Source organism: Sceloporus occidentalis, unplaced genomic scaffold (assembly GCF_023333645.1).
Source record: "Sceloporus occidentalis isolate IW3139 unplaced genomic scaffold, rSceOcc1.0.p SCAF_2, whole genome shotgun sequence".
Lineage (NCBI taxonomy): Eukaryota > Metazoa > Chordata > Lepidosauria > Squamata > Phrynosomatidae > Sceloporus > Sceloporus occidentalis.
The window spans coordinates 197,664,877-197,691,385 of record NW_028316982.1 but is presented as its reverse complement, the minus strand read 5'-3'; the positions used below and the strand labels follow the sequence as shown (position 1 = coordinate 197,691,385).

The 26,509-nt window shown below is 40.9% G+C and overlaps 1 protein-coding gene across 3 annotated transcripts in view; it reads left to right on the top strand.

Annotated features, from left to right (window-relative positions):
• The first annotated feature begins 307 nt into the window (after nucleotides 1-307).
• LOC149319533 (1-acyl-sn-glycerol-3-phosphate acyltransferase gamma) overlaps nucleotides 308-26,509 on the top strand; it is a 130,120-nt gene continuing 103,918 nt past the window's right edge. For 2 of the 3 annotated variants that reach the window (XR_016280216.1, XM_089511913.1), the window contains exon 1: nucleotides 308-486. The gene's annotated coding sequence lies outside the window, so the exon portion shown is untranslated. Of the gene's footprint in view, nucleotides 487-1,152; nucleotides 1,353-26,509 lie in introns of those variants that run through there. The other variant, XM_089511915.1, reaches the window with a different exon arrangement.

Genomic DNA, 26,509 nt, shown 5'->3' with positions numbered 1-26,509 from the left:
CACCCATCCAGGGGCCGTCCTCCTGCTCCTGCTGCTGCTGCCCTGGAGCCTTGGAGGCGGTGGGGCCTGGCTGGGAGGAGGAGGAACCCAAGGGCAGTTGCACAGGAAGTGGCGGCGGTTGCTGGGGGCGCGCGCAGCCTCTGCTTCCCTCCCTCCCTCTCTCTCTCTCTCTCTGTGCCTGGGCTCCTTCTTCTTCTCTCTCTCGGCCAGAGCGGCCTCAGCAGCAGCAGCAGCGCCTGGCAGTGAGGAGGCGCCCCCTGATCTGAGGGGGATTCGCAGCAGCAGCAGCAGCAGCAGGAGAAGCAGCAGCGCCTTTCCCTCCGCCTCAGTCCCCCTTCTCCCAGGAGGAGGAGGAGGAGGAGGAGGCTGAGGCTGGAGCCATTGGGTCGGAGCTGGAGCACAGCCGCCGGCCAGGAGAAGCCACAGCCTCACCGGCGGAGGCGGATAAGGAAGAGGAGGAGGAGGAGGACGACGAGGGGGCTGCAGGTTTGTGCAAGGCTGGTAGACCGGGACTCCCCTTCCTCCTCCTCCTCCTCTTCCTCAAGCATTGCCATAAAGAGCCATCGGGACTCTCTTTCTCCTCCTCTTCCTTTCTCTTCTTCTTTCTCTTTCCCTTCTTCCCCAAGGTAGCAGCCAGCCAGGGGTCCTCTCCTCCTGACCACAAAATGGAGGACCTCCCAGGGAAAAAGCAAAAAGGGGAGGACTGTATTATGCATGCTTCTGAGGCAGGGTCAGAAATGGAGGACCTTCCAGGAAAAAGGGAGGACCTGGCTGAAATGAAAGATGTAAATACTGTATCTAAATACAGTATGCATGCTTTGAGTCAGGGTCAAAATGGAGGACCTTCCAGGGAAAGAAAAGGGAAGGCTGACCAAAATAATAATATAAAGCTCGAAACACTCACAGGAATGTTAATGCTTCTGAGGCAGGGTCAACATGGAGGACCTTCTAGGAAAAGAAAAAGGAGGACCTGGCTGAAATGAAAGATGTAAATACTGTATGTAGACATGCATGCTTCTGAGTCAGAGTCAAAATGGAGGACTTCCCAGAAAAAGGGAGGACCAGGCCAGAATAAAAGCTGAAAGCACTAAATGTCCAATGTATGCCTCTGGGCCAGGGTCAGAGTGAAGGACCTCCCAGGAAAAGGGAGGACCTGGCTGAAATGAAAGGTCAAAACACTATATGTAAATGGGCGTGCTTCTGAGTCAGGGTCAAATGGAGGACCTTCCAGAAAAAGGGAGGACCTGGCCAAAATCAAAAAGCTGAAAAGACAGAAAATGTAAATGCATGGTTCTGAGTCGGGCTCAGAATGGAGGACCTTTTGGAATCCCTCCTGGGCAGAAGGAGGAAAGGTAGGGCATGTCCTGGAAAAAAGGAGGCTGTATCTGGTCACCTTATCCTCTTCCTTGGTCCCTTTTTGTGGGTGGCTTGTGCTGAGCAAAACCTCCTTCCCCGCCACCCCCTTTCCCTGTCCTTTCCCTCCTCCTCCTCCTGGTGCTTTAGGCTCCTTCCTTCCTTTGCAAACCCCCTCCATGCAGCTTTGCTGCAGTCCTCTCTCTGCTCCTGTGGCTCCCTCCCCTTCGCATTCCTCTTTCCTGGGCTGCCAACTTCTTTCTGCAACACCCCCTCCTTGCCTTCTTCTCTCTCTCTCTTTCTATAGGGGCTTCTTCTGGTTTATTCCCCCCTCCCCTTCCCCTGTCACACTGCATTGTGAGAGCAAGGTTTGTCTTGACAGGGTGGGACTTGGGTGGTGTCCCCTTCCTTCCTTTATTTAATTCCGCCCCTTTCCCAAATTGCTTCTCACAGATCTATTATGCCTACCTTAGGAGTGTGTGTGTGTGTGTGTGTGTGTGTGTATGTATGTGTGACTTGGAAACTGAGTCTTATTTTGACATGCCTGGTGTTGCCTTGGCACAGCCCTTGTCTCCTCTCACACAGAACCAACCCAACACTCCTTGATGAAGCCCCCTTTTGCTTCTCCTAAATCTTGGGTTTAGGGGCCATTTGGCTTAATATATTGCTTTGGTTTGGAGTTGCAAAGAAAGGAGAAATGGTCATGCCAAGGGGCTTTTTAGACCTATTAATTTCCACCCAGCCTCTGCATTTCCAGACTGGTGCAAAGTATTCTTAGCTGTAGGGAGGCAGAATGTTTTGCAGTAATTTGCCAAGTCTCTCTTCTTAACGCTTGGCTGTGTGTATGTTGTTTCTCTCTCTCTCTCTCTCTCTCTATATATATATATATATATATATATACATACACACTGTACTGTATATTTGTATATACATGGGCATGCACTGTGCTTGCTAAATGCCTGTCCTGCTGGTGTCATGTGCTTTGGCATCTCTGGGAGTGGTGAGAGAATTGAAGGCTAAGAGGTATTTGCCATGGAGTGTGTTTGGTTGGTTCAGTGTGAGCTTTTTAGAACAGAATTAATCTGTAAGGATATGCGCACAGGGGTGAGGAATATGGGCCTCAGACATGACTTGTGTGACCGATCATATAATTTAAGCTAGGAAGAGTGTACTGGCCTCTGCAGACCCCTAAGTGAAGTTATATGGTATGTGGCTGTCTAGATACTGTTGGAGTGCAGCTCCCAGCTATCCTAGCCAAGGAATGCTATAGTTCAGGGGTAGGCAACCTTTTTGAGCCGGGGGCCGGGTTGCTGTCCCTCAGACAACTGGGAGGCCGAAGCCCAAAAATAAATAATTAAATAATTTTAAACAAATTAAATAAATAAATAAGCCGGGACAAATGTAGGACAACATTGTCAAATGGTGGACACTTTTTTTAAAAAAAGTGGAGGACACGCAAAAAAATTTGCTGATTTTTAAAAAAATGTTAATATAAATGCATGTTTCTGAGGCGTCTATAGACAATTGCCCCCCTTGCCCCTGTGCGCGAGAGGCTAAAGGCCCTGGCGGCAATCAGCGGCAGGACCGGGCTGGGGCCAGTCCTGAGGCCTCGCCGGGCCGCAGGTTGCCTACCCCTGCTATAGTTCAATGTAGTCTGGAAGGCCTCACAGTTCCCATCTCTGTTATATGACAGATGAGGTATAGTGTGAGGGTTTTTAGTATATTTGTTCTTCACTCTGTGTATACAGATCAGAAGCTGAGGTGGGCAGCACCAAATGTTCAGTATTGATTTACTGAATGAATGTACTGTATACCTTGCCTTTCACTCAAGATGGGATATTTTGATTTGCCACCAATGTCAATGAACTTGGTCAGTCACTAAGAATCTGGCAAATTACCCATGTTTTGAACACAGATGATCATCTGTTCTCACCTTCTGCATGCATACACACACATATATGAATGTCGGGCTCTATGAAGCAGTGCAGCAGAATGAATTCTCTTGCCACGCCAAATATACGTGCAAAAACAAAAAAAAATGCTTCTGAATACAAGGGCCTTCATGTTAGATGAAAATTGGTAAGTATCTGAGCACTGCTGTTCATGTCTGCTCTCTTTATGTGTAGCAGTGTGGGCACTGTGTTACCTCCAAAAAGGAAGGAAATATGACCTATAATGAGGCCAGTGCTAATTGAAGATGGCTCTTAAGTGTGGAATGGTTGACAGTGAGTTTATATTGCCCTATGGATGGAGACTGGCTGAGGGAATGAGAGGGGCAGACTCTTTGGGTTGGTGGGTGTGCTTGAGGATTAAAGAGACAGACAGGGACTGCAGGTTACAGAGGACACTTGGGAGTAAAAGGCAGAAATCAATTACAAGTAAGGGGGAAATAATATTAAAATGTTTTGTACAAAGTTCTCTAATTGAATATTATTAATGAAGTAAACTGTAACTAATGCCTATGTGATGGAATGTATTGCAAGTCAATTATATATAATGTCATAGAACTATAACTAATAAAGTAATCTTCCTTGCTTTTTATTAAGTACACCTACTCTTTTTTTCCTCCACCATAGAAATTAATTTACTATAGCCTCAGGTCACAGATTTTCTATGCTGGTACTATCGACTATTGGGTCTTGTAAAGTTCCTAGCAGCAGTCTGTTTGAGAATGTGAATATGTTTCTCTTAAACTCTTTTAAAATTATTGTTTTAAATTGTTATATTGTTCGATATGCTTTTAGTCTTTTCAGTCATTTTAGTATTTGTACTGTGAATTTGTCTAGCTGAATTAATTGTACACTACAATGAAATCTCTGGATACAGGATGGGATATAAAGATTTTAATTAATTAATAAGAAAATAAATAAGATGTTTGTGAACTGTAACATAGTAGCTTCTGGATAAGAGCAAGGGAGTGCCAAAGGTGAGTTGTAAGGTAGTACAATTATCACCAGTGTCAAAGGGGGAATTTCAGCCACTGTGGCTTGTATGACATATTAAATATGGTAAAATTTCCTTTTATGTACAACTGTTAAAAGTAAAGGAGCCCTGTCCTCTTTTCTGTGTAGCTGGTCTAGACAGTAATGCCAGCAAAAGTGCTGGTGCTGTTTGTTATGTAGAACTAGACCTTAATGATCTATTGCCATATTTCACTCTCTTTGGATAGACTCTTTTTTTGAAAAATGCTCTATACTGATAAGCTGCAACCAAATATTCATATTAATATATTATTTCTTTCAAGGAGGCTTTTTGTCACCACATAAAAGACTAACAGCTGGAAACCACTGTGGTTGTCTCTCCTACCCCTTGACGATCTGTCTGTGCTTGAGGTAACCAGCTTGGTTATAAGGATAATCCTTTTTGCCTATCAAGCCCACATCAGGTCAAAAGATCATAAATTTCAGAGTTAGCTATTTGTATGTGCCTTCAACTCACTTGTTGGTTTGTGGTGACCACATAAATTTCTTAGGCAAATAATATTCAGAGGTGGTTTTCCTTCTTCTGAAATATATCCTACAGCACCTTGTATTCATTGGTGGTCTTCCAGGCACATACTTACCAGTGCTGACCTTGCTTACTTCCAAGATCAAACAGGATCTGCTGTCTTTAGGGTCTCAAATAAGTTTTAAACAGCTTCTTGTGGGTGTCCCTGTCCCATATAGTGCATAATAATGGTACTGACTTTAATCATAGCTGGCCTTTTGTGTGCAGTTGTGCTACTTGAATCACTGTTTGTGTGCACTGTTTCTGAATCACTGTTTCTCAATAGTTGAGTGGTACTCAAAGTGGTGGTCCCTGGACCAGTGCCAGACCCTAAGATATTGGCTAATGGTCCCTGAGAATTTTTCAGGAAAAGAAGAATCAACTGTACCCAGTGAGTACAAATTTAGTCCCAGTCCCTGGCATATTGGAAAACAGTAACTGCTGTTCTCCTACATCAGATAGCCTGATAAGCACTGCTCTAGAGTTTTATATAGGGCCCATACAGACAGACCAAAATAAAGCTGCTTTGGATCACTTTGGAAGTATACTGTTTAAATGACACACACATATTAAGAGGCCAGAAACTGCGCCAAAGCTACGCTCCAGTCCTTAGGACTGGAGCATGGCTTTGGTGCAGCTTCTGGCCTCTTAGAACACATGTATAATTTAAACAGCAACCTCCAAAGTGACCCGAAGCAGCTTTATTTTGGCCTGTCCGTATGGGCCCATAGATACGATTTGGCTCTAAGGATTGTATTAGGGTGGTATTTAATGGACTTCTGCAATTTCTTGGCTTGGCTTCTGGTATGTTTACATATTCAGTTAAGAGTACTATTTTTATATCATTATGTTTCAGATTTTGTTCTGTTTATTCTAAATGAAACCTTCCAGTTTAACAGCTCTCCATCCCATTCTTGTCCCTTGGTAATTTAGAACTGCTAACACTCACAAAGAGCCTGAAGTTTCTAGAAAATTGACATCTAATTGCAATAGCATAGTTGAATAGCCAGACCGTATAGTTAGAAAATTAAATAATGCAAATTAAATAATAAAAGTTATTTTTTATTCTCTGCCTAGCTTAGTTTTATCACCAGCTGGCATGTGTTTCCAGAACTTCATCCGACCCCATTTAAGAAAAACAGTAAAATCAAGGTAGCTATCTCAAATTTGATGTCAACAGTATGAAACCCCATTGCTCCACTCTGATTCATAGTCATCCCAGAGTATCACTGTTGTGCTGGGTTTGCTATTCACTGCTGATGCATGCTACTTCAAGCAGTTCAAGAAGCCAGTAAGTTCAGGGATTGTTCCCCCCAACAGTCCATGGATCTATGAAACCTCTTTTTTCCTCCCACATCAGGACTATATACTTGCTGTGATGATTTTATTTTAAGATACTGTTCTCAACTGTTCCGAGAAATTCCCAGGGTAGTTTTTGAAAAGCTTTCTAAAAGTTCTGGGAAAGAAGAGGCAGACCTGAGAAACATTTGTTGGCTTGCAATTAATTGTGAACATAACATTGCTCTTTCATGCATGTTTGGCAAATTCTTTAGTCTTGTAGAAAAGAACTATTTTGCAAGCAATAGTTGTAGTGGTTCTGCTGAGCTTTGTAACATGACATCAAACATTTATAACTAAATTTTAATGAATATTGGGAGACATTACTCTAATAGTTTTCATTTAACTGTATACAAACTGTTGAATAGGTACAGTAGACGTCTGCCCACTGTGTTTATTAATAACGAATAGGTGTAAATGTAAGGATTATTGGATTTTTGTTAAAGCATTCTGTTGAGACGGTATAATATTATCTGCTCTTACCTGGGAGCTGGGTGTTAGAACTTGCCTAGAATGTTCCAAGCTTGTAAAAACCTGGATAATAGCAGGTTCTCTATGGCATAGATGTGTGAAGATGTGCTCAGAGAGGTTATAAATCTATTTCTGTCTTTTTTATAGAGTGTGCTGCTTGGCAGGTCCTCCTACTTATTTTTGAGCACAGACTCCCAAACCCATCCCAAATGTTTAAGTTCACCAAAGTTTCGTTAAGCAGTTATCTGCCTAGTCTCTCTCGTTGTGAAATTAGAGCTAAGCATATGGCAAAGCAAGTCTGTGACACTCCTGCCTATAGAAGTCCACTGTGACATCAGAGCACATCAGCCATTTGCATCAGGAGAGGTGGACCTGGCAGACAGTTTGAGAAGATTATGAATGGCAAGAGTTGAGAAAGGTGAACTGAGGAGTGTAGGGCTGTGAGGAAGCAGGTTTGACAATAACCCTTTGCTCTTTGTGAACTAAGTGTACTTATTGTTTCTTTTAGGTATGGAAGGTTCTAGTATGTTACTATTCCATCATGTCAGGGATGGGCAACTAGATGCCCTCCAGATGGGTTGTTGAGTTGCAACTCCCATCAGCCGTAATTAGCATGGCCAGTATGGGAGAATATTTGGAGTTGCAGTCCAAGACTATGTTGAGGGCTACAGGTTGCCTTCACTTGGTTTATATGACAAATGTCATTTTCAGAATTTAAAGGACAGTCATAGGTATTGAAATTTAAGGAGCTGGTACTACAACCCATGTAGGTAAGACAGGGCAGGATTTGGTAAGAGGGCCCTTTTCTTTTATTTCCAGTGTTATAGAACACCTGCTCCAAGGACAGCTACTACAGCCATTCTTAGAAAATGGTGAAAACTTTTGTTTTCTAGCTTGGGTGGATTTTGTTTCATTTTGGGGTGGGGGTGGGGGCTTGGTAGCTTAAGTGAACAAAAGAAGCTGATCTCTGTTTAGCATTTTGTTCACTGTGGGTGCTGATATTTGATTTATTGATTATATGTCAAATTAAAGCTCCATGAAACTTAAGCATTTTAAGAATAATCTACCCAGAATTCTATTTTATAGTCATTTGGATTTCATTGGGGGAAAATTACATGTGTTTCATGTTTCAAGCCTATGCATACTTATCTGGGCATAGCCTCATGATCTTAATGGGGGCTACTTCAGAGTAGATAGGTATAGCATTAGGCTGTATCCTCTTTTGAATTCAAAGGAGAAATTAACCTTTGTTCAGGATTCCAGTGCATCTTGTCTTATGGTACCAGCAGGCTGCTAGTCTGGAAACAATGATTATTAATTCTGAAGCAAATAGCTAACTGCATGACTACAAGGCTGTGGAAGTTTCCCCTTTCCTGCATTTTACATAGCAATATTTTATTTGGATGGGTTTGGGGAAGTTGGATGGTAGTAACTAAATGTGTGGGGAAATGCCAGGTTATATATGTGACAGAAAGAAAGAATGTGGGAGTTTCCTTTTCACATATTTTAACAATAATCTGAAAAGGGATTTGGAGGGGCAGTAAGAATGTATTCATGCCAGGAGAATGCAAACTTCTTATGCTTCTGAATTGTGCACAAATGTATGAAATGGAAGACAGTGATAGTAAGACAGAGATAAAGAAAATAGCCAGGAGCTAAAAGCGCATTTTGATGTTGAGTCTTCATTTGCTATTATGTATATCTTGCATTTAAAATACGTCCCGATTGTCAGTATAGTTGCTGACATTGGAGTCTTGCTTCACAGCTGTGATTGCTGTTTTTCACATGTTAGTTGTTGACTCATGCTCTCACACATGTGAATGTGTTGATGACAAGACTAGGAAGAGTTCCCAACTAATTTATTTGATAAACTGGCAGATTGAATGCTGTCTTGCATTGACTTGCAGGTGTCCTACAGGCATAGGGGAGGGCTGCCAGGAACACATTTGGGAATGAGAATATTACTAATAGTATCTCAGTAGAGCAGAAAGCAGAACATCTGTGCTGACATGCTTTATCTTCATGCTGTTTCTTGATCCAAGGTTTGGGCCCAGAACCTAGAGTCATGGGCTTAGTTCTACACAATGAAATAGGCATTATATGAATTTACACATGATAGGGGTTGTGCAAATGTTTCCTTATAGTGTGAAGTTGAAGGCTTTCATGGCTGGCATCCATAGTTTTTTGTGGTTTTTTTTAGGGCTATGTGGTGATGTTCTAGAAGAGTTTCTTCCTGATGTTTCGCCAGCATCTGTGGCTGGCATCTTCAGAGAACTTGTGTATATATATTGTGTGACCTGGAAAGGCACGAGTGATTTGCAAGTGTATTGTTTTGTTGTCCTGAAAAATAGCAAGATAAAGACTCAACAAATGCAAATGAGAAATCTCCCAGCAGACAATGAGCACTATCAAGCAGACACTAATCCTCTTTTGCAGACCCTCCCACCCTGAGGCTTGCCATTAGCAACAAAACAACACACATGCAAATCACTCCTGCCTTTCCAGGTCACAATATATATACCCATGTCCTTTCCAGGCAAGCATTCTCTGAAGATGCCAGCCACAGAAACTCTTCTAGCACATGGCCACATAGCCTGAAAAAAACCATGAAAAACTATTTCCTTATAGTGATTGCATCACATAGGACATTTGTTGAATGTGCGCTTGTCCTGTTTGGAGATGTCTTCTTTAATTCAAGGCCTTCCTGAGACTGTGGTGAATTGCAGGTATGTAGAACATGTGGCCATGTATATATAGTTGAATGGCATGTTCACCTGAATAGATTGTAGCTTTATTTGGAATTTGCTGTTAGAGAAACCTTGGTAAATTTAAACTGCTATTTTTCAGGGTTGAAAAAGTTATTTTGGGGGGATGTACCTCCCCAAATCCTGATTCTAGGAATAATAGTCCAGAAGAGTGATGCTTCCAAGATGCTCATGAGAGATATAGGGAGAGCCTAACTTTGTCATTACTTTATATGTCATTACTGATATTCTCTTAAGAGTGGAGGAACTTCCAGATGATTGGTGGAGGACTACTTCTGCTGCTGCCCCCCCCCCCCATGTCACCGGGGAAGAAGCTCCCCAGAACTGCGGAGGACTGTCTTGCCGCTGTGGCGGCTTTTTACCAGGGGGGAGGGGTCAGTGAGAGAGGCCCCTCCTGAAAAGCCGGCTCCCCGACCTCCTGAGGGACGCTGCCACACCCCCCACGCCACCGGGTGGAACTTTTTTTCCCCCCTGCTATTTGTATGGGGGTGTTTTCATGTATTCTTAATTGTTTTATAGCATATGATGTTTGTACAGGGGGGTTGTAATTTGTGATCTATGATGTTTTAACTGTTGTATTATTGCTGTAATTTGTGATTTATGATGTTTTAACTGTTGTATTATTGTTGTTCACCGCTATGATCCTTGGAATAGCGGTATATAAATAAACCATATTATTATTATTATTATTATTATTATTATTATAGCTGATGTCATTTGTACTGGTGGAATATTATCTAACACAGCCGTTGTATAACCAGGTGGGAATATCATGTCTTTTGTTAGGGTTAGATTGGACTGATCAGTAATTGAACTAAGAAATACAATTGGCCCTCTGTATCCATGGATTCTTTATCCACAGATTCAACCATCCATGGCTTTAAAATATTTTAAAAATATATAAATTCCAAAAAATAAACCTTTTGCCACCCCATTGTATATAATGGGACATGAGCATCCACAGATTTTGATATCCACGGGGGCTCCTGGAACCAAACTCCAGTGGATAAAATGGGACCACTGTATATCAATCCCATATTTTGGACATAAGGAAGGACAGGGAAAGACCAATCCAGAGATCAGCAAGATGTTCTGTTCCTAATTAGATTATCAACTTTCTATGGAAACTTGTTCAATCTGAATTGTCACAATAATGGCAATAAAAATAGATAAAATAAATCAGAAAAGAATAACAAATACAAAAAGTTTTTTAATATGGAAAGGCTGTATACTTAAAAAATAATTTAAAAAATAGTACTCCAAACTACATTAAAATACAGAATCACAGCATCAACACTAAGAATATTATAATGTAACCAAGCCACATTGGAAACTAAGCATGATGACAAAATTGTATAACACAACAAAATGCAGTTCAAACTGTTTCTTCTTCTCTGGTATAAAATACAGCTTTCTGCAATAATCCAACAACTGAAAAATGGCTGAAAAATAATCAAAATCACCTCAGATACCTGAGGTGCTAAGAAGACCAAATCTCCATTTGACTTTCAAATACTGAAGCAAAAAGTGGCTACTTTTTTGTTACCCTTTTGGATTTGCTTTTCTTGGAAGGTTACCAAAGGTTGGCAGTCACCTTCTGCTTTTTTGCTTAATATTAGAAAGTTGAGCAGAGGCTTGGCAGTTTTAGCATTGGCACATTCATAACTGAGCGTGTTTTGACTGAGGTTTTAGAAAGTAATTTTAAAACTAATGTTTGATCCTCATAGAAAACTGTATTTTATAGCAGTGAAGAAGATGATACTGGTTGATGATACAATTCAGTGTTTTTATTTGTTTTATAACAACAATACAGAACAAACAATTAATATATAAATAACAAATAGCCTTGGAGGACTATATGTAAACTTGCATAATAGCTATCTTTTGTGGGTAATAGCAGTAACAAAGTCCTAAGGACATCATTTGGATTCACTAGTTGATGAAGTTGGGATCAAAATATCTTTCCAAAGAATAGCTTGATGAGTAGGAGATTTGATAGCAAATGAGTTGGCATTGATGTAATCCATAAACAGAGAGTAATCATTAAAAAAAAGGTGTCCGGTTTCTTTTGTCCATTACAGAGTTGAAAAGTACAAGAAAGCTTTTCCAATAACCAAGTTTTGCAAACTCTTTTCCACCAGTCGCTTATTAGTACATTTCCTATTTTCCAGCTTCTCGCAATTATATTCTTGGCTGCTAAGATGAGAAATGTGATAAGCTTACGATGTTTCAGACGAGTGTTCTCTTTACAATAAATTGACAATAAGAGAAGGCCCAGACAGAAGGCTACAGTTTGTTTCACAATAAGAGGGATTTGCATCAGTATTGAATTCCAAAAATCTTTTACCTTGGGACAGTCCAGCAACATGTAAAGGAGCTTAAAGTGTCGGGGTGGGGGGAGGTCCATATTCATTCCCATGTGTCTTTGGAAATATCTAAAGTTAGGTCCGATTGCCACATTAACCTGGCCGATTGATTTTTGCCATAAACAGATTGCACTAAATTTTTGTATATAATGGCTGCCCCTCACTTGCAGATCTGCTCCCGCTCCATGCATAATATTTTATAAAAGGTCATGGAACAAGGGTAGTTCTCTTGCAATATCACATTCTTCACAAAGGATAACACCTGTGATATCTGCATCCAGTTGTAGTTGACATGTCTTAGGCTATCTGTCAGGGCCTTTATGTTTTTTATTTTCCTTTGTGTAAATAAATCGGCAAGTCTGTAAATGCCATTCCCCTTCCAACCTTTAAACTGAGCTAGTTTGTCCATTTCATAAAAGTTAGGATGTAATAGAAATGGGCAAATGGGGGAGGGACTTGGCGCTAGTATAGATTGTGTCATATTTATAATGGTGGTTTGGTTCTGTTGTCTTTTTAGTGTCAGTGGCTGTAACTTCCTGTTTGTTATTGGCCCAGTTCAAGAGTTGATCTCTGTCTACTAAAATGAATATTTGGTGAGATGTGTTTTTAATCTGTATGGCACTAGATAGGAAAGCTGGATGGAAATAAGAAATTCTGTATGCAGTGTTTGGTAGCTTGCTTCCTCCATGAGTCATGAGTGAACAAAGCTTTGAATTTGCATTCTGAGTAAAATGTTCCTCGCCTGTCTCTGGAAGCAGTATGAAGTATCCCTACATGTCCACAGAAATCTTGCCTTTTGTGAGAAAGCTGACCATTGAGGACAACTGTCCAGTATCATGCTTTTGCATTCTTCAGAGAGGAGGCAGCGTCAAATGCTTGTGTTGCTAGAGTATGGGGGAGGGTAGTATGGCCCACCCAAAATGTGGCCCCCAGAGGCCCCAGACCCTCATTAAAAAATTCTTACCAATTTCTGGGGCTATCTTTTACCAGCCCCAGAATTTTCCAACCCAGCTGAACATGTGGCAGTTTTATTAATGAGATTTCAGAACTGTAAATTTGAATGTTGATTTGAAGTCTGGTCTTCTGGACTCCTAGTCCACCATTCCAGCTACAACATCACTACTAGCTCATGTCATACATAGGTGAAAGTAAAGAAATAGTTACGTTGTGCCTTAAAGTCATTTTGACTTATGAAGACCTTAAGTTGAACCTATCATGGGGTTTTCTGGGGCTGAGAGTGTGTGATGTGCTCAAAGTCATCCAGTGGGTTTCCATGGCGGAGTACAGAATCATTGGTAAAGCGGGGGAAACAAATCCTCAGTCTCATGATAATTTGTTTTTGTGGACACCCCTTCTGATTTCCGCTGATAAAATGATGTACTGCTTTTAAAAAAATCAAGTAATCTTTTCCATTTTGACTCATTAGAGTGCTCCACCTACAGTATTTAATTGAATGTGGAAGATATTTAATTATCTTATCTCCCTGGGATATCATATTTTGAAACCATGTTGCGACAGGTGCGTAGCTTTTGGAGGAAATGGTGTTGAGACAGAGAGCTGGGAAGAACTATTTTTTTGAGATACAGTGTCAAAAGTCCTCCAGCCAGTGTGGTCACTGACTGTGATAATAGGTGAATTTAGAAAGGCGTAAATTTTCAAAGCACTGGTCTTGCAAACTCAGGGCTATGGTTTCCTTGATTGAAGCAATCCATCTGTAATGTGCTGTTCCTCTTTTCCTACTGCCTTCCACATTGCTGAACATTATTGTCTTTTCTAGTGAGTTATGTTGTCTTATGATCTGTCCAATGTATGACTGCCTTAGTTTAGTCATCTTGACTTCTAGGGAGAATTCAGGCCTGATTTGCTTTTAATTGCACTGAATTCAGTGGCAAAAACAAATAGTCAAGCCATGTGATATCTCTCCTGTGCTGTTTAATGGGGCCATGCTCCTGTAATTAGAAAAGAAACTAAATGTTACGGTTATACTACAAAAGGTAAAGTCATCCTTTATCAGCTTCTAGTGACATGAATCCAATGATTAGTCAAAGCTAGAGTTGATCTATAGGTGTGATGGCGAACCTATGGCATGTGTGCCACGGGTGGTATGCAATACCATTTCACCCAGCCCAGGTCAGCGAGGAGGGGGAACAGGCGCATGCGCACCCATTGCTCCCCCTCCCTGCTGTTTCCCAGCTTTCCAGGGAAGATGGCCCTGGGGAGAAGGAGCCACAGGTGCACACCTCTTCCCAGCCTTCAGCTGTGGGGCCATGTAAAGGGCAGAGGGAGGAGGAGCAACCAGCACACGCATGTAGCTCCTCCCTAGGGACTTTTCCCGGCCCCCAGCTGCCTCCGGAGGGACAGCTGGGGGCAGGGAGAAGTCCGGGAGGAGGAGGAATGAGTGTGTTCCTAGTCCTCCTCCTCTCCAGGATCCTTCCTGGCCCCCAGCTGCCTCTGGAGGACAGGGAAAGGGCGGGGGGAGAAATCCCACCCCAGAAGTCCTGACCCCGGAGGGTGGAAGCCCTGCCCCCAGCACTAGGTACTACCCGGTGCTGGAAATTTTTTTACTTTAGGCACTTGGCCCCGAAAAGGTTTGCCATCACTGATCTATAGTATCAGTGGGAACCTGATGAGTTAACACATAAGCAATGTCGATTTAGTAGCAAAGGTGATTATGTGGCTCTTCTTTAGGCCACAGTAACTTACTTAAGCCTTGGTGCTTGGTAAAAGGAAGCAATTGTTTATAAATGTATTACAGTAGCTCCTCTGTTTTAACGGGCATCCATTCTGGACACCCCCCCCCCCCGAAAATGGAAAATCGACGGTATTCAAGCTCCATTGGCTTGAATGGTGGTGTGCACCTGCGTGCGTGCACCATGGCCACACTCTCAAATTTGGCCCCCTCCGTTTGCTGCCAACGAATGGGCGAGGGACAATGATTTGAAGTCAGTGAAAACCGAGAGGTGACTATATTTGTAACTACAGTTGCCCCATCTAATTTGTGGCTCTGGGATCCACACCCTTGAATATCCACAGAGGGTCGACCTCCACTATTTCCAGTGGTGTGCGCGCCTCCCATTCAAGCCTATGAGGCTTGAATATGTGCAAGCCTCCATTTTCGTATGAATTTAATGTTCACACAAGCCAGAAATTAGTTTTGACTGCATCCAGACTGTTAGATCACAGGTAGCCTACAAAAATTAATTTCTGGCTTGTGTGAACATTAAATTCATGTTTGAAAGGAGTCTGAGTAGTTTTCACTGATTAATCAAGTGCAGCAATTCATATCTCATTGCCTGGTGGAAATAATGTGTGATAAAGAAAATAACAATTGAGTTACAGGTTTGGCTGGTGTATTGTTGCACTGAAATTTAAATATGGTGTTTCCCAGTTGAAGCCAGCTGCAGGAGTTGCTTGATGTGCTAACCATGGGATCCTTTTTTAAAAAGGTGACTTACTAGATATCTGTAATTCTACCCTTATACAGGGTAGTTTCTTTGTTCACTGAAAATGCTTGTTATCTTAACTAACACACACTGTAGACTGTTGGAGGATTCTTTTTAATATGATGGTTTAACTTTTGTCTTCTAATACTATGCACTTTTAAAATGTGTCTTGTTTGTATTCTGTCACTCCTTTCAAGTTGCAGTGTAACATTTTAGCCAGGGGCACCTCTTCAAATAGTGTTTCCATTTTGTCTGTTCAGCTTTGGGTTTGATGCTGTTTGGCAAAAGAAATTATCATTTGGCAAATATGCTGGCTAATGAAATAAAAAAAAACCACTCACCTTGATTTTACTTTCCACCAAGTCTGTGAGGTAAGTTAGGATGTGAGAAGTCCAATTGCCTGATGCTATGGGATTTGAATTTCTCACAACCAAGTGAGATTGGTTCTGTTAGAGGTTAAAGTTCTCATAACATGTCGGGTAGCATTTTCACTGTTCCCTGTAGGCAACATTTTTGACCCTGTTATTTAACCACTTCAAACATCTGTGAATAAATAGCAAGAAAACTACATAAAGATACGATTCATGCTATCATACTCATTTACCTGGGAAGCAAGCCTCATTAAACTCAGTAGGATTGTCTTCTGGGTAGGCACGCAAAGGATCGTGCAGTCAGGTAGTGTGCAAATGGAGTGTTAAAACCAGATCATAAGATGCAGTGATGCAGTTTATTACTCCCCTCTTAACAGTTCTCAGTGATACTTGAGAGATCTATGTATGACACCAGTACTGCTAAACCAATTTGATTACATTTTCTTCCTGCCAAACAGCAAAAAGGTTTTCACAGATCAGCATATTTTGCATGGTGGTTTTTCTTCTTCCCTCTTAACATTGTTATGGATCCTCCCCCTTCCACTTTTTCTATGGAGAGATAAATGTTGACTGTGTGGACACTTAAAAATAACTTTAAATAGCTACTCTTTTTTGTGGGAAGCTCTAAAAGAATTTTTAATCCTAACTTCACATAATAATATTGACTTGTGGTGTTGCCAGGGATACTCTTGTCATGGTAATCTGGGGCCTGTGTTAGGGTCATTCTTTCCTCTAATGTTTCATGTTGAAAATCAGACAGCTTGCAACAGTACAATACAGTATTTGATGCGTGCATGCATGTAGAACTTGAAAAAGATTTCTTAGACTGCAACCCCCAGAATTCTTTGGCCAGCATACGATTCTGTGAGGTGTAGTTCAGCAAAAATTTTTTTCCAAATTGTATGTATCTCATCTTGTTTGGTTTTTTAAAAATCTGTACAATTATTACAGTGGAATGTTTTAAAAGCATCCTGTTAATTTTCCTTCTACCAAAACTTTCAGATGTTTTCAGAATGTGGAGCTCTACAGACTGGCACTTTGTGCCAGCCTGTAGGTGGAGCTATAGTGCAGCATCCACACGCTGCATGCTGTGACTCTGCCCCATCACGTCATGATGCCTCACACCCTTCTAGATGGTGTGTGGCATCATAGCGTGGCCCTGGCGCTGCATCTATATGATGCAGTGCCAAAAGGGTGTCAGGAAGCCACACCGCCATGGCTATGATGCCCTTTAGAGGGAGCAAAAAGGAGATGGTTTTTCCGGTTCCTTTTTGTGTTCTCTAGAGGCCAGATCAGTGCCACAGCATGCGGTTGCTGTGGCACCGATCCGGCCATTAAAGGGGCAGCTGCATGCCGCCCATCTGTCCAGCCCCTATATTTGCTACTTGAATTAAAACACTGATCTGCAACTGGATCTTTTAAAGGTCATTCTTAGAAGGAAGTACAGAAACCTGAGTGCCAAAGCACCGTAGTAGCCTAACAAAACTTCCAGGAATATCCTTCTGCACATCCCCACACCTTTCTTTTCTCTGGAGATCAGCAATTGGGGAGGCTTCCTTTTGCCCAGAGATGTCCTGCTGGCGATCTCTAATATCTGACCAAATGAAACAATGTACACCTCTTGCGCTTAAATCCTGTGGTTACTTTGCTTTTGCTCTTAAACCCCGTGCTTAGTCTTAAAACTTGTTTGTGAAGCAGTAGTTCCCTGAATTCATTAGGGCTGCATAGATGGAAGAAATTCCTGAAGGACTTTTCCAAATGGTGACAAGTGCTTTCACCTGTAAAATCCAGCACTGAATCAGAGATATAGGGTTCATCTACTCTGTGGAAATAATACCGTTTGACAGTACTTGAAATGCTGTAGCTCCATCCTGTGGAAGCCTTCTCTGCCAGAGTTCTGGTGCCTCACCAAACTACAAATCCAGGATTCTTTAGGATGGAGCCATGGCAGTTAAAAAAAAAGTAGTGTCAAACTACATTTTTCATACAGTGTAGATTTATCCATAATGGGGCCAAGAGAAAACATAGGCTATGACCTGGAGGAATAATCTCAGATGTAAAACAGTTTTGCTGAATTCATTCCTGCATGAGAAATCCAGAAAACCTTGTTATTTTAATAGGTTTGCATTTTTGTAATCATTTTCTATCCATAGCTGGTGTTACAAATTAAACAATACTAGTCTAATATCAACAGTGTTGGGAGGTTAACAAAAAAGTGAGATGTGTTGTCATGTTCTAATTATTGTGTATATAAAACAAAAATTTGCCCAAATTAACAAAGCAATTAATGAAGTGATGGCAGTAGTTTAAAAAACAAGATTAGCTGTGACTGATGGGATCTGTTTTAATATCAAATGTTGACTTAGGATCATAGACTCATACAATTGGAAGAAACCATAAGGGGCATCCAGTCTAACGCTCTGCCAGGCAGGGAGACACAATCAAAGTACAGTTGCCCCTTCATTTTCGTGGACTTGAGATCCGCAGTCTTGATTATTCAGAGGGGTGACCTACATGCTCGCAGTCAAACATATGGGGCTTGAATATCAGCGAGTCTCCATTTTCTCAAGGGGAACAGTGTCTGGAATGGATGCCCCGCGAAAATGGAGGGCCGACTGTACTTCTAACAAATGGCCACCCAGCCTCTGTTTAAAAACTTCCAAAAAAGGCAGTTTCATTATATTCTGAGACAGCCTTCTATTGTTGAAAAGCTCTTACCATTAGGTGGAATCTCTTTTCCTGTAGTTTGAATCCATTGCTCCATTTGCTAGTCTCTGGAGCAGCAAAAAAAGCTTGCTCCAATATGACATCTTTTCAGATATTTATCCATGGCTATCATGTCACCTCTTAACCTTCTCTTTTCCAGGCTAAACATACCCCACTCCCTAATCCACTCCTCACAGGGCACAGTTTCCAGACCTTTTACTATTTTGGTCACCCTCCTTTGAACACATTTCACGTTGTTATCTTCTTAGAAATCGACTGTTTATGGCAAGATGCACAAAGAAACAGTGGATTAATGAGTATTCATCAGCAAACTGTATGGGGAAGGATTGGTAATTAAGCATCTAATGCACTTGAGAAATGTTTGCCAGAAAGTTTTTATTGGTGTTTATGGGGGAGCCATTTTGATCTGTTTATTTGTGTGTATGTTTGTGTGCATGTCTTTATGACTTAGAGGCCCAGAACTTTCCAGATGCAAGGGCTGGACAGAAGTTTGCTGGACAGAATTTATTTTTAACAAGCAAATGTTCTTGCTTGTTTAACGAATCATAAGCTGAGGAGATTGCAGAGCAAAAGTAGTCATTAAGAGCATAAAAACGGGGCTGTGGTAGACACTGTTGTATTCACAGTTGATGATTCTTCTAGTGGTTTGGAATGAATTATCCTGAAACAATAGGCTGGTTGTGAGATACTGTGCTGAGTTCTCAGTCCCCCCCCCCCCCCCCCAGTATCAGGCTCATGACAGCAAAATATAGTATTTTACCTTTTGTGCCATATTTATCATGCTTTGACCTGATTTGTTACCTATTGTGACATATTTGTTATGCTTGACTAATTCCCGATTTGTACAGGAAAACTGTTTTTGAGAGAGAGAGAGAGAGAGAGAGCGCACAACTATAAACATAAGTTTAATATGGCGTGTTTAAACCTAATGTTAACCAAACAATTAATGTTGATCTGTTTTAATTTTTTAAAATCTTATTTCCCCCCTAAATCTCTTCCCTGTGCTGTAGTGTGTTTGTTTGTATGGCGTTTTCATAGCTGATTTTAGTGAAACTTATCTGGTAACTGCATCAATTTGCTAACATGTATAGCATGTGTGTGCAAGACACTAGACTGTTTATTGCTTATGCCATACCTATGCTAAGGTAGCTGCCATGATCTAAGATACCTATAGATCTTGGTGTATACATGTGCTTTTAACTTGCCTTATCTTTTGCCTTGAACAAAGGGGTTTTAATTTTTGAATGTATGTGAATTTTGAAAAGGAAATTTACAGAAGATAATTCACTTTGGGGCCTTTTTTTACTATTGTAAGGTAAGCGGTATTAAAAGACTCAGTAAAGTTAACGTGACTAAAGGTAGTACAAATTTAAACATGACAGGTTTAAATTCAGCTCCAGGTTTAGCTCATTGTTATATTGTGAAGCTCTTTTTGTCTGACCTAAAGGTACACATTTGATAACTGTTTAAAGGAAAACCATTAGTGTATTGAAGAGCTCAGTAGATGCTAACCACAGAGCCAATATGACTTACTGTTGCATCTGTCATTTCTTATATACTAAGTTTTATTCAACAGATCCTGATTATTTAAAGTGCTATGCATAGACATGATTTACCTTTTGCTATCAAGATCCAACAGGGTCCAGTCACTTTAGGAACTAGAGACTAGACCTATCAATTTATAAACCCTCTCCTACACTGACAGCATTGTCTACCCTTTTACTCACTTCAGCTGTAAACCTCCTCCTGGCAGAATCCATCTTTTGTTTAGGAAGAGGCTCCCCTCATGAAGAGTCAATCTAATACTGAGCATGCATTGGAAAACATCTTGCCTTTACTTACAGGTTTAATTTGTGGTGCAGTCTTAAGCATGTCTGCTTGGAATAATGTCCCATTGAATAGTACCAGCCTATCTTTCAGGTGAGTTTAGGCAGGATTGCAGCATTGTGTAGCAATTAAAAAACCTCATAAATAAACAACAGATTTTCACCCAACTGAGAAAGGCAACGTCTTTGCAATTTCCTTGAATTTATGCATTAACAAAATAAAAGGTGTGTTGTGGGTGTACAAAAAAGTCCAAATTGTGGGGAATCTCATGGCTTTCAGGATGTAGTTGCATTGCCAGTCCATGCATTTCTCATACATAGGGTTATGCCATCTGGAAGGCTTCATGATTCTTGTCCCTGTCTTAAATGTAATTGTTATTCCTAACCAGAATAGATCCATTGAGTTTCGAAAGCATGCATGATTGTTGACTTGCCCATTGATTCAATGGGCTTGCTCTACATGAGATTAGTGATCATATTTAGGCCAATAAAAATGATAACAGAGACATTTATACATAAAGGAAATGTCTTGAAACTCCTGTATCTCAACCAAATCTGAAACTTAGCTAGTTTGCATTGTCCCGAAAGAAGATATTCCATACTAAAATTTGAAGTTAGAACACATTGTTTTGATTGTACCAAGATGACAGATAAAAGGAAAGCACCCCTGTCTTAATTACTTGACAATACAAGCTGTTTTGTGCTCAGGTAGCTATATATATTTTAGGAATGTTTGTATTAACTACTGGTATGCTTGTTTGAACTCTTGAGTCCCACACTGGGGAAAGGGCAGGGGAAGGAGTAGGACAGTATAGTTATCCCTCTGGATTCACTGACTTCCTATTCGTAGTCTTAAATTTCCATGGACAAAATGGCCAGGAGGGACAAAATGTGGTGCACGTTTGTGGCACACACCCAGGGCCATGCACCAGAGTATGCCGCCATTATTTTCAATGGGGGCTTGAATATTTGCAGTTTCAATTCGTGGGGGGCAGGGGTGGGAACGGATCCTCCATGAAGTGGGAGGGACAACTGTAATTTCTCTGCAGAAACATTCTATATGATTTTTATCTTTTGATAAAACTAATAGAAACTTGTCAGAGCTTTTTCACTTCCAGATGCACTGCTGTCTTTATAAGTCTGTCTGCCTTCATCCCTTACTTCCTTTGCCTTTCCCTACTGTTTTAAAAAAAATGATACCGTACATTGAAGCCACATAGCATATGTGTCTGAACACATTTCCCCCCTTCTTTTTAATGTGCAAGAGACAAACTTGCCACCATGGGTGGGCATCATGTGGACTGCAGCTCCTTGCATTCTTCACTATCAGCTCTGCTGGCTAGGGTTTCTGAGAGTTGCAGTGCAACAAGATCTGGAGGGCTGCATGATTCCCACCCATGTTTTATCGCATTGCGTTTTTATTTTTTATGTCACATTGTGAAATGGATTCCTCAATTCTGATCCTCTCTGACCTAATGTGTCTTCCTGTTAGCTTCCTTGGGATCCACTGTGCAGAAAGGTGAAATATAATTTAAATAATTGTGGCTAGCGGTTGTTAGTCATGGCGCAGGATCATCCCTTGAAATTTACAACTATTGTAACATAACTTAATACAGTTGTCCCTCCTTATAGGCAGGATTGTCTTCCGCAGCTTTGAGCTCACGTGGAAAGCATGCTCAGGCAGAAATAATGGGGCGAGTACTTGCACCGTGCCTCCCTTGCGCCGCCGTGAGCATACTTCCCATTATTTCCTATGGGGCTTGAGCTTATGCTCTTTTCCCCATACGCGCGGGAAGGACACTTATGGGGAGGACAGACAGTAGACAATTCATTATTTCAGTTATCCAAGTATGTAAAGTTAAAACTCTGACCCAGCTTACTTAACTTATTATTATTTGGATTGTAGGGTTTAACTTACAAGCAGAAATAATTCAATCAAGTCTTCTTAGAGAATTATTGGGCTTACCCATATGTGTTTCAAATGCAGCTATTTATCTGAAAGTACTGTAGATATATGATCCCTGCTCAAGCGTTAAAAAAAACCCTGGGTGACCTTGGGCAAGTCATACTCTCTCAACCTCAGAGGATGGCAATGGCAACCCCCCTCTCAAGAAATTTGTCAGGAAAACCCCATGATAGGTTCACTTTAGAGTCACCATAAGTTAGAAACACCCTGAAGGCAAACAACAAAGCTATACAACAGCTGAATGTAAGACTTGAATCAGAGTGCTAAAATGATGGCTACAATTACATACTCTGCCTGGAAGTTACCTTTTAAAAATTTTTTGAGATGCTTACCAGTTGCTGGGTTTCACTGCTGAGATTCTGGGCAACTATGGGCTACAGAAAGCACAACTTTAGGTAGTCCAAAGATTAGTTGACCTAGATTTGCAGCAGATGAGATCTGTGGCCAAATGCCCCTGTTTTTCATTACCTATACTAGCCCTTCAGGCTATGGGAGTTTTACAGCTTTGGTATCTGTATTTGGTAACTTTTCCTAAATACAGAAAAAACATTTTCTTTTGCCTGCTTCAGTGTGTTACAATCAATATTATTAGGAAGGTTGATCTAATAAGATTCCAACTAATGAGTGAAAATGTTTGTGTGGACCAAGAGTACTCGAAACAGTTGAGCATATTATTTTTCACTGTGTTGTATATAATGGCTGCAGACAACTGATAATGTCTCCTACCTTAACAGCTTTCTCTGGAAACTTCTTTGTAGATACTGCTTCACATTGTCTTGAAGATTCATTTTCACTTCAAGAAGAGAGGCAGGGTTCCCTCTGCCTTCAGCCATCTCCGTGCAGATTAGGTGTAGAGGAAGCAAATAAGCTGATGTTTTCTGAAGCTTGTAATTGTATAACTGGATTATATTTTTCTTGTTCGTTCCTTTTTAAATTGTGGTCTGTGGCCACAATAAACATTGCTGCTGCTGCTGCTGCTGCTGCTGCTACTGCCACCACCACCACCACCACCACCACCACCACCACCACTACTACTACTTAGTAGCATGTATTGCTAGATGTAAATACTGAAGAGTGTAACTTTCCTAAAGAAAGACTCCTAACAACAAGTGGCTTCCTTGTATGAGTTTCCATGGAAAGTGTAATATACAGAGAATGTCTCTTGGCCATGTCTTGTTTTCATCAATAAGCTCTCTGTTGTCTGTTTAGCTATTTGCAGTGGTTTACAGTACAGTTTTGTTCATGGCTACTCAGAGGTAAGCCCCACTGAGTTCAATGAAGCTAACTATCAGTCAAGTGGCAATGTAACAGTCTAACAGTGTGTTTGTTTTTTGCATGAAAAACAATGCAAAGGTGTCCACTCCTTTCTTATTTTACATGCATAGTAATACAGGTATAGATGTTGAAGAACTTCATTTAGATCAGTAGTGGAGAACTGTTTTGGCCTAGTGGCAAAATTCCAACTTGGAAAAGGTTTTGGGTGCTGCATTCTCCCCAATGAGGACAAAGGGTAGTAATGCCAAGCCAAAGTGACCATGACCATAGGCAATACTTAACCAGTGTATGTCTTTTCATACTAGAAATAATGGCATGGCTCAATTCTGAGCATATGTATTCAAAAGTAAAACCTGCTGCAACAGCTTTCTAGACCTTGGTTCTGTACAGCATTTTCCCAGTCCCTAGAGCAAGGAGGGTCAAAGTGCAGCCCTTGATCTGTATGTGGCTCTGTCTGGCTGATTTTGCAAGCGGAAAAAAAAAGTGGATGATTACTTCTGGAAGCCTCCAGAAGTAGCAGTTCACCTTTTACAGTTGCAAGGCCCCCTTGCACTGTTAAACATAGAATAAGCATCGTTTTCCTCCAAACTGGAAGGACTTAAGGCCACTTTCATTTTGGGAGGGATTTTTGACAGTATTTTGTCCCCTGGAGAGTCCCAGAAGTAGAAAATTGGCCTCAAACCTGCTACAGTAGCTGAACTCTCTGCTCTAGACTGGATTCTAGTCTCATCACCATTGTAATCAAAGTATTTTAAAGTAACAGTTGTGTGTTCAGATAGATCCCTAACAATAGCTTTTGGGTCTCCAATGGAGAAAAATAGATACATTTTATCAGTAAGCCAAGAACACAGAATCAATCTGGAAGCTGCTAGTGGTAGCACATAATATAATGTAAATGTATTTGGAACTTATTATTTCCTCCCTGCTTTTTAAAAAACACCACTTTCACTTCAGTCCAAACATTAGGATTGTATGCAGCAGTGAAGCTTCCTGCCATGAACCATTTGAATGAGAAAATGAACACCCAATAACAATTTCTTTAAAAGTGTCTTAATTGTAATCCATCATCATTATAAACCTCTTTCTTCACAATGGGGACATACAGTGTATCCCCATCTCATCTATTACAAGCTTTGGTAGAGACATTTTATAAAGATTTTACCCATGTGCTGTAGGCTATATTTCAGAGGACAATGGCAAGCCACCCCTGAATATTCCTTGCATAAGAAAACCCTATGAAAATCATGGCGTTGCCATAAATTTATAGGCAACTTGAAGGCAAATATACATTTTGAATTTGTGGAAGGAAACAACTACAGTCATAGTATATGGTAAGAGACAAGTTTTGTTGCTCTCCGCATCAATCCAGTATTAGTAGCACCAGTCCATCTACTAGGTTTCAGTGTCAGGAGGAGTGGGGAAATAGGGCAGTTCCATTGCAGGCCCTAAGAGACCAGTTTTCTTGGCTTCTTTTTTTCCTTCAAATATTTTCATTTCCACTGGTCATCATAAGTACTCTTTAATGCTAAAAAAATAAATAAAATGGTGCCTTTTCCTCTCATCTCCTTTTTCACTTTTCCTTTGTTCTTTTTGTCTTTGAGATTGTATATCTTCAGGCAGGGACCCATATGCAGCTCTGGAAGCTTAATTGGCTGAAGAGTGAGATGAAAATAAATGCAAATGATAACAGTAATTTAATTAGAAGATGTTATCAAAACTCATGGTATTGTGATTGGTTTTGGTGTTTAAAAAGAAATTATTTGTAATCATACAGCCAGGTATATATTTCTGTTGCTTAAATGAAAAATTTCCTGTCTCTCCAAACAATATTACAGGCTTTCTGAAATATGTTGCTGCCAAGCAGGTCATGATGACTTGTGTCAGTTATTTTTATCCTGTTCTTAATTTTTTTTAAAATAGTGTTGTTTCATAGTTGTCAGTTTATTCAAACACACAGCACTGGCTCATTCTACTAAGAGAAAATTTCTGTGACTGCTGTTTCTCACATGGCCAAAATGGCATGATCCATTCACATTAAAGAGGTATCATTACAGTTGCAGAATTACTAAAAATCTTTGGAAGGGAAAACCCCTAGGATTGGGAGATGGGATCTAAAATGTACTCAAGTAAGTGATGAACATAGCTATTATTATTATTATTATTATTATTATTATTATTAACTTTTATTTATAAAGCGCTGTAAATTTACACAGCTCTGTACATACAATCTTTTTGTTAGACGGGCAGCTGAATACTGGACAGAGATTAAAGGATGGAGGTGTGAAAGAGGAAGTCCTGTCAGAAGGAGGTTACAATAATCTAGTCGCGAAACCACTAGGGCATGGACTAGAGTCTTGGCAGTAGAGGCTGAGAGGAATGGACGGATCTTGGCAATGTTGTAGAGAAAGAATCTACAGGCCTTGGCGGTGACCTGGATCTGGGGAATAAATGACAGAGAAGAGTCAAAAATGAAGCCAAGACTGTGGGCTTGATGAACTGGTTGAATAGAAGTGTCGTCAACAGAAACAGAAAAGGAATAGTGAAGCTATGAGACACAAAAGACTGATACAGTTGTGGGGCTGTTTCTTTGTTGTTATTTGTCATCAAGGTGGCCTTGCTTTAGGGTGGTGCTGTGAATGAGAGACCTCTAAGAGTCCTGGTTATCAATAGAATCACAAAAAACAAAAACCACCTGGTTATTGGCAGCCCAATACTCAGGTCTTGCAAACTCGGGGCTGTGGCTTCCTTGATTGAATCGAACAGTCTTTAATGTTATCTTCCTCTTTTATTACAATGTGCCCGCATCATACGCAGGCGTGCTATACACGGCTTCCAGCATATGCTGGGAGCAGCACTGGAAAGGCTTCTCCCACATCCCAGAAGAAACAGTGGGGTGTACCGGGTGCGAACGAGCCCCATTGTTTCTAATGGGGCTTGACTTTACGTGGAATTTCCCTTATGCGGCAGGGTCCGGAACGGATCCCCTGCGTTAGGGAAGGGCCAACTGTACTGACTTCCAGTTCACTGAGCATTTTTATCTTTTCTATTTAGTCACATCATCTCATGATATGTCCAAAGTACATCATCCACAGTTTAGTCATCTTTGCTTCTATCAAGGGTTT